The following is a 7,607-nucleotide window of genomic DNA, read 5'->3' as shown; positions in this document are numbered from 1 at the left end:
TTTTATTTTTTAATTTTGACATGGGGTCTTGCTAAGTCACTAAGTAGTCTGGGCTGGCTTGAATTGATGATCATCCTGCTTCAACTTCCCAGAGTGCTGAGATTATAGGCATGTACTACTATATCTGGCTGGGGTTCTGTTTAAGAACTGTCAGACAGGGCCGGGGATTTAGTTTAGTGGTGTAAGTGCCTTAGTTGCAAGTGTGCAGTCGTGAGTTTGATCCCTGGTACCCCCCCATCCCTCCCCAAAAAAAGACTTTCAAATGATTATGATGCTGGCCTAAAGCTGCCTCACTCAACTGGGCCCCCTAGCTGGCACAGAGAAACCTACTTTATTTTCCTCTCCACCCCCAGCCCCACTTCTCATCCACAGATCTTTTTTTTTTTTTTATTACTTTTTTTTTTGTCTTTTTCATTTTTTATCGGTACCAGGGATCGAACTCACGACTGCCTGCTTGCAAGGCGGGCACTTATGCCGTTGAGCTAAATCCCCAGCCCCATCATCTACAGATCTTCACCTGCAGTCTTTTAGCAGTGTGTGTCTAGTTTCCAGGGAAGATGAGCCTTGAGATTGAAGCTGGTTCCTATTCATGAGAAACTTCAGGGTATCAGGCTCACCTGGCCTGTGCTGAGGCTGCGTCATTTCAGGTGCATTTCTGCTCTTGTGGTTCTGCACATTTGTGTTTCTTTGGCCAGGGGACTTCTGCTCTAGCCCTGTTGGGTAAGAGTGCTTGGGGGAGAGTTGATTCACATAACAGTAATGATAGCAGTGGCACTGATAGTGTCATTGCAGGGTGGGCTCTGCCTATCCCACTCTCTATAGGCTATGGAATGAGGCACATTCTGGCAGGGCAAGCCTCTTGCCACCTCCATTCAGGGACCTGCATGGGGATCCCCTTGATGGAAATGTCCTAAAATTGATGAAGGTGATGGGTGCATAGCTCCACACAGCAGAATATGGAGATGCTGTGGTCAGCCAGGAGAGACACAGAAAGCACCAGGGAAACAAGTGAAAGGCAGGGGGCACAAGATAGACAAAGAGGGTAGGGTTGGGGCTGTACTCATTATAACAACCTCATAGAGATATAACTCACATACTGTGTGATCTACCCACTTAAAGTGTACAATTCGGTGTTTTGTGTGTATGCACGGATCCATTACATATTCACTTCTGGAACCCTAACCTTCAGTTCTGTTCTATTGGGCTCTATGTCTGTTTTTATGCCAGTACAGCACTGTATTGATTACTGTAACTCTGTAGTAAATTTTGAAATATGGAAGTATGGGTCCTTAACTTTGTTTTTTTTCAGGACTGTTTTAGCTATTCTGAGTCTGTTACATTTCTATGCAAATTTTACTGTCAGTCTGTTGATTGCCATAGGACCCTGCTGGGGAGCTAGAGTGAGTTCAGTGGTATAGAACCTTGCTGACATGCCTGGGATGTCCAACTCCCCAGTATCACAAAAAAATAAAACAAAAATCCAGGGAGGATTTTGGAATGAATTATGTCATTGACTCTGTAGATCAACTGAGGAGGTATTGTTCTCCTAGCAATGTTAAATCTTTTAATTCATGAATGTGTGATGTCTTTTAATTTCTTTAAGCCTTTAATTTCTTTCAACAATGTTTTTCAGCTTTCAGAATACAGGGATGCTCCCTGCCTTAAGAAGGGGTGATAGCTAGGCAGAGAGTATCTCTGCCTCTAGTCCCAGCTACTTGAGAGGCTGGACAGGAGGTCTGAGAATTTTAAGTCTGGGGAAATTAGTGAGATCCTGTCTCAAAGTATAAAGGACTACGGATAGAGCTCATTGGTAGATAATTTGCCTAACATGGACAAGGTCCTCATTTCAATCCCTAGTACCACAAAAGGAAAAAAGAAAAGACTGAGTTATGTCCCAAAAAACTCATCATATGTTGATAATACTGTAAGCTGGAAATGCTTCATGCTGTCCACCAAACATCATAGCTTACAACTAATCTACTTTAAAAATGTTCAGAACATGAATATTAATGTACAGCTGGGTATTGTGAGAGAATATCAATTGTTGCTAGACCTGGAAAAGACCAAAGTTTAAAATTCTAATTTGATTTTACTGATTGTCACTTTCATACCACTGTAAAGATGAAAAATCATAAACTATCATATGAAAAACTACCATGAAAACTTTTCTGATGATTCCTTTTTATTTATTTATTTATTTATTTTTAATTTTTATTTTAAAGGGGGTAAAATTAAACACAACAAAACAGAAAATAGGACATAAGAAAGCAATGTAAGAGTTATAAATTTCTCAGCAAGACAACCTGAGATCTTCACTATCCATCAGATTGTCTCTTATTTTCTTCCAAATTGTTGTCCATGTCTTCGCATACAGAGAATTCATACAAAATAACATAGTATGAAACTGATCCAAACAGAATGAGGAAGGCATTTTAGGTCTTCAAAACCAGACAATAGGGAATTCACTAATGGCTGTCTAGCTGTCCATATTTTCATGTATATTGAAGTTCACCAAAACAAGACAGGTTAAAATAACACCATTAATTAGAACAAAGCATAAAAGTATTTGCCTTCAAAGAGATGGTAGAAGGAAATCCCCCCTATTTGCTACATTGCCTATGGTCAACCTTTCAAGGGTTGTTCAGATCACTGGCTCCCACTTGCTAATGCAGGGAGAGGGGGATGTGATGTTTGATTCTCAGCCCCTGAGACCGGCAGGCTCACAGCTGTTCACCAGGGAGGGAGGGTTGCTTGGTTTCTGGGAGCTCCAGGTCCCGGCATGGTGTGGGTCCCAGTAAATGCCCGTAGCTCCTGTCCTGGGCTGCTGCAGCCTACCACTCTCATAGCCACTCACCTGGGATAGAAAGGGTTGTTTCAAGCTGTTTCTTTCTAGTGAATTGACTATTTCACTGCCCAAGTTCTGAAATGGCCATAGAAAGACATCTCTTTAGGCTCCTGCTAGAAACCAACAGCGTCAGGAAGCTACCGACCTTGATTCAGTGCCAACTTTTTATTTACTTTTAATTTAGTTTTTGAAACAAGATCTTGGTATGCCACACAGGTTGACTTTATTTTGTTTGTTTGGCCCTGGGAATTAAACTCATGACCTTGCACTTGCCAGGTGGGGGCTGTGCTGCTGAACTATAAATGGAACTATTCTCTCTCTTTTTTAAATTTTTTTTTTTTTTTGGTTTTTATCGGTACCAGGGATCGAACTCACGACTGCCTGCTTGCAAGGCAGGCGCTTATGCCGCTGAGCTAAATCCCCAGCCCCTCTTTTTTAAATTTAAATTTAAATTATTTTTGGTACCGGGGATCGAACTCACGACTGCCTGCTTGCAAGGCAGGCGCTTATACCGCTGAGCTAAATCTCCAGCCCCCAGATACATTTTAAAAAAGGAGTCACTAGGAGCCAGGTGCAGAGAGATTGAGGCAGGAAGGTCACCTGAGTCCAGGAGTTTGAAGCCAGCCCTGGGAACGGTAAAACTTTGTTTCAAAAAATAAATTCTTAATTAACTAATTGCATTAAAAAAAAAGAAGTAACCAGGAAAGGATTCATGTAGCAACATCTTGAAGGAATCAATCCATGTTGATAAAGAGCATTCCAGACAGCATGTCCAGTACAAAAGCCTAAAGCTAGAGTCATGGAGTTCAGTCATGGAGATGGAAAGAGAATAGGAAAAGATAGGAGGGAGGTGTAAAGGTCTGTGGAGGACTAGGACTGTTACTCTCTATGCAATAGGGGTGCTGAAGCTGTGATGGGCCTTGTTGTTATAGAAAGAAGGGGGGTTGTAAATCAGGGAACACAGAAGTGTTTATGTGGGATTGACAAACAGGAGGCAGTGAAGGCACAAAGAAAACTGTGTGCCTGTGCGTGTGTGTGTGTGTGTGTGTGTGTGTGTGTGTGTATGTGTGTGTGTGTGTGTAGACTGATTAGCATTGTGCCAGCAGGCGCTAGGGAGGATGCTAAGGCTTTCAGCATGAGTACCTGGGAGGATGTGGCTGTAAAAGGAACAGGTTTGAGGGATTGAGATAGGGCGTAGTCCTCTTCTAATATGTTAAATTTGAGGCCGTGCTCAGACTTCTAAGAGGAAACATTCACGTAGAAATTGGATACATATACTTCAAATAATGCAAGAGAATTATGTATGCTGGTAAAATCTGTAATCTCAGCACTCTGGGAGGCTGAGACAGGAGGATTTCAAATTTGAGCTTGGTCTAGGAAAGCTAGTAACTTAGTAAGACTGTCTCAAAATAAAAAATAAATAATGGGCTGGGGATACAACTCATTGCAAAGGGCCTGGGTTCAAGCTCCACTACAGAAAGAAAGAAAGAAAGAAAGAAAGAGAGAGAGAGAGAAAGAAAGAGAGAGAGAAAGAAAAAAAGAAAGAAAGAAAGAAAGAAAGAAAGAAAGGAAGAGAGAAAAGGAAGGAAGGAAGGAAGGAAGGAAGGAAGGAAGGAAGAAAGAAAGAAAGAAAGAAAGAAAGAAAGAAAGAAAGAAAGAAAGAAAAAATGAAAGAAAGAAAGAAAAGAAAGAACCTGTCAGAAACCAAGATACTTAGGTTGGAGGTACTGAATTAATGTGGAGCCAGCATGTATGCCAGATGTTCTGAACTGTGAAACTGTTGGCTGTAATCTAGGAGTGATGTTGTTAAGGGACAGAGAAGGGAAGAGGACTGAATCCTTTGGGTCCCCAATATTTAGAGTCAGGACATGGGGGATAGCAAACCACAGACTGGCATAGGAAGACAAGCAGGAAATTGCTTTCTGGAGTCCCTGTCAGGGGTCTTTCCAGGGTGGGCTGACAGGTATGAAGCACTTTTGTTAGCATCAGTACAGGGTATCACCCTCAGCACTGCTGACATTTGGGTCCCCATGGTTTTTAGGTGTGTGGCTGTCCTGTGCAGTACAGGGTTTTTAGCACCTCTGGTCAGTACCTAGAAGAGGTCAATAGCACCTGAAATCATGACTACTAAAAATGTCTCCAGATAATACAGCCAAGCGTGGTGGCACTTACCTGTAATCCCAGCACTTAGGAGGCTGAGGCAGGGGATTGCCTTGAGTTCAAGGCTAGTCTGGGATACATAATGAGACCTTGTCTCAAAAACAGACAAACACAAAAAATGATCATAAACAATGTCTTCAGACAAAGTGTCTGTGGAATGGGACAAAACACTTCTGGTAGAGAACCTAGAGTTAGATGGAGTTAGCGACATGCAGATCTGTTTCCATGGCCTTCATTCACTCCTGTGCGGGAGTTAGAGGACAGTCTAGCACCTGACCCTGGGAACGTGAGATGGACTGCAGTTATTAGTTACATGGACTCACATCTATGTGAGGAGGACATTGCAAGCCACATCAGGACCAGAGGTTGTCCTCAGGAGTAGAAGGAACCAACAGGACCTCAGGGCAGTAGACTATATAGCATCAAGAGGGTGGTGGAGTCTCCTGGTTCCTGTGGGAGCTTGGGTAGGCTTGATTGCATGACTCCATGGAGGGCCTGCTCAGGAATATAGAAACTACTGACCAGGGGGCACACACCTGCAATTCCTTGGGAGGATAAGGACAAAGGATTACAGAGAGTTAAAGACCAGCCTAAGCTATGTAATGAGTTCAAGGCCAAGCTGAACTACATGGTGGGGCCTTGTCACAAACAAAACAAAACAAAAAACAAAGGAATACAGGAGCTAGGCCTCATTGATATGGAGCATTGTTTGGTTGATGCTCCATCTCTGACTCAGTGGGGAAGGAAGGTTGCCATGAGGTTGTTAGAGGCTCTCCTGGTCTGCATATCAAAGAAGAACATGGTATGGGTCCCCCTTTCAGGCCTTACATCACAAGACCATTGATGACCTCAGCAAGAGCTGTATTGAAACCTGTGTATGGTTGGCTCTTGGGATGCCTGGAGGCACTTCCAGAGCAGTCTACTTTGTCCAACTGCCAGGGCCTGAGGCTCTTTTATTTCTCTCTCTTTTTTTTTCTGGACCAAGAATCGAACTGGACTTTGCACTTCTCAGGCAGGTTCTATGCCACTGAACCATATCACTGGCCCAACTGCCTCCTCTAGATTGTGTTTACCTGTGAAAATATTTGTGACAGCCCAGCCAGCTGCTGCCAGGTCCCTTGTAGTCTGTAGGTGCTGGCGCTGAGCTGCGTTTGGAGGTGAGAGTGCCTCACTAAATCCTATTGTTCACTTCTTTTTCCCTTCGGACACAGGCACCATTTATGTTCATTTGACTCAAGCATATGTGCAGGTTCTAGCTTAAGAGTGATTAAGAACATCACTCAACAAGGATAGGAACAGGTACAGTTCACAGTTAGGCCTGGGAAGGCTTGTAGCCACCAGCTCAGTGCTGTGGGACACACATGGGGACATGACCTTGGGTGAGCCTCCTGCCGCCAAGTCCTGTGACCGATCACCTGCTGTAACAGGCACGTTCATCTACTGCCCACACTGAGACTCTCAGAAAAGTGGCTTTAGATTCCTTTTTTTTTTTTTTTTATTGGTACCAGGGATCGAACTCTTGACTGTCTGCCGCTGAGCTAAATCCCCAGCCCCCGGCTTTAGATTCCTGTGGTAGCTCCTGAAGATCCTTTGTATACTGAAACTGTTTCACACTTTCTCATTTAGAAGCTAAACTGCAGCGAGATAGAGTAGAGTGGAGAGGGAATTTTTACCCACCCTTGCAGGGGCTGGTGCTGGGAGTGGGCTCTGGCTCTCCAGCTCTGATCCCTGATCCAAGGCTTCAAATAACTCTTCTGTTTGTACCCTGGACAGACAGGCAGAAAATCAATGGTTTTACTCTGTTGACAAAAATACTCCTGACAGCTCCAATGCAGGAGACCATTAAAACACCATGGACACAATTATTTACTATGAAGATGTAGCTATTGATTTAACCTTATAAGGACAAAATGCAGGAAGGCGAGTGACAGCTGAGGGTAGTTGGCTTTCTCTGGAGTGGGGCTCAGCCAGATGGGAAAGAACTGAGATTTTTATTTATTTATATTTTGTATTTTGTTTATTTTATTTATTTATTTATTTATTGTCTTTTTCCTTTTTATTGGTACCAGGGATCGAACTCACGACTGCCTGCTTGCAAGGCAGGCGCTTATGCCGGTGAGCTAAATCCCCAGCCCCTTGTTTATTTATTTAAAAATTTTTTTGAGAAAGGGTCTCACTGTGTAGTCCAGTCTATCCTCAAACTCATAGTGACCCTCCTGCCTCAGACTCCCTGAGATTACTGAGTACTGAGTACTGAGATTATAGGCATGTGCCTCCATGACTGGTGATTTTTTACATTTTAAAAACTTTATTATGAAGGAATTTTAGACTTAAGGGAAGAATTACAAAGATAACTCAGAAAGTTCCTATAGAACCACTTGACTTCTTAGAATATTAGCATTCCACATCTATAGAGAGCTCTTCCTGGTCCTTGTCACAGTCTGAGAAATTTGTATTTGTAATCCCATGGAAAAGTTATTGGAATTCTAGCGAATTAATTCCAGTCTACTGCTTTCAGTGTAACCCATAGCTAGAGTAAAGACACTAAGACATATTTACAGTTATGGAGAGCCAAGGAGGTGCTAAGTCCAGCCAAGATAGT

At 43.0% G+C, this 7,607-nt stretch overlaps 1 pseudogene; it reads right to left on the bottom strand.

The window, feature by feature from the left end:
• Window positions 1-2,877: 2,877 nt before the first annotated feature.
• LOC111754024 (small nucleolar RNA SNORA2/SNORA34 family) lies at window positions 2,878-3,006 on the bottom strand (annotated as a pseudogene).
• Between the last annotated feature and the right edge of the window lie 4,601 nt (window positions 3,007-7,607).

This window comes from Cavia porcellus, unplaced genomic scaffold (genome assembly GCF_034190915.1).
Source record: "Cavia porcellus strain 051 isolate PalLab524CR breed Dunkin Hartley unplaced genomic scaffold, mCavPor4.1 scaffold_16, whole genome shotgun sequence".
In the NCBI taxonomy this organism is placed as follows: domain Eukaryota; kingdom Metazoa; phylum Chordata; class Mammalia; order Rodentia; family Caviidae; genus Cavia; species Cavia porcellus.
This window is presented reverse-complemented; position numbering and strand designations above follow the sequence as displayed.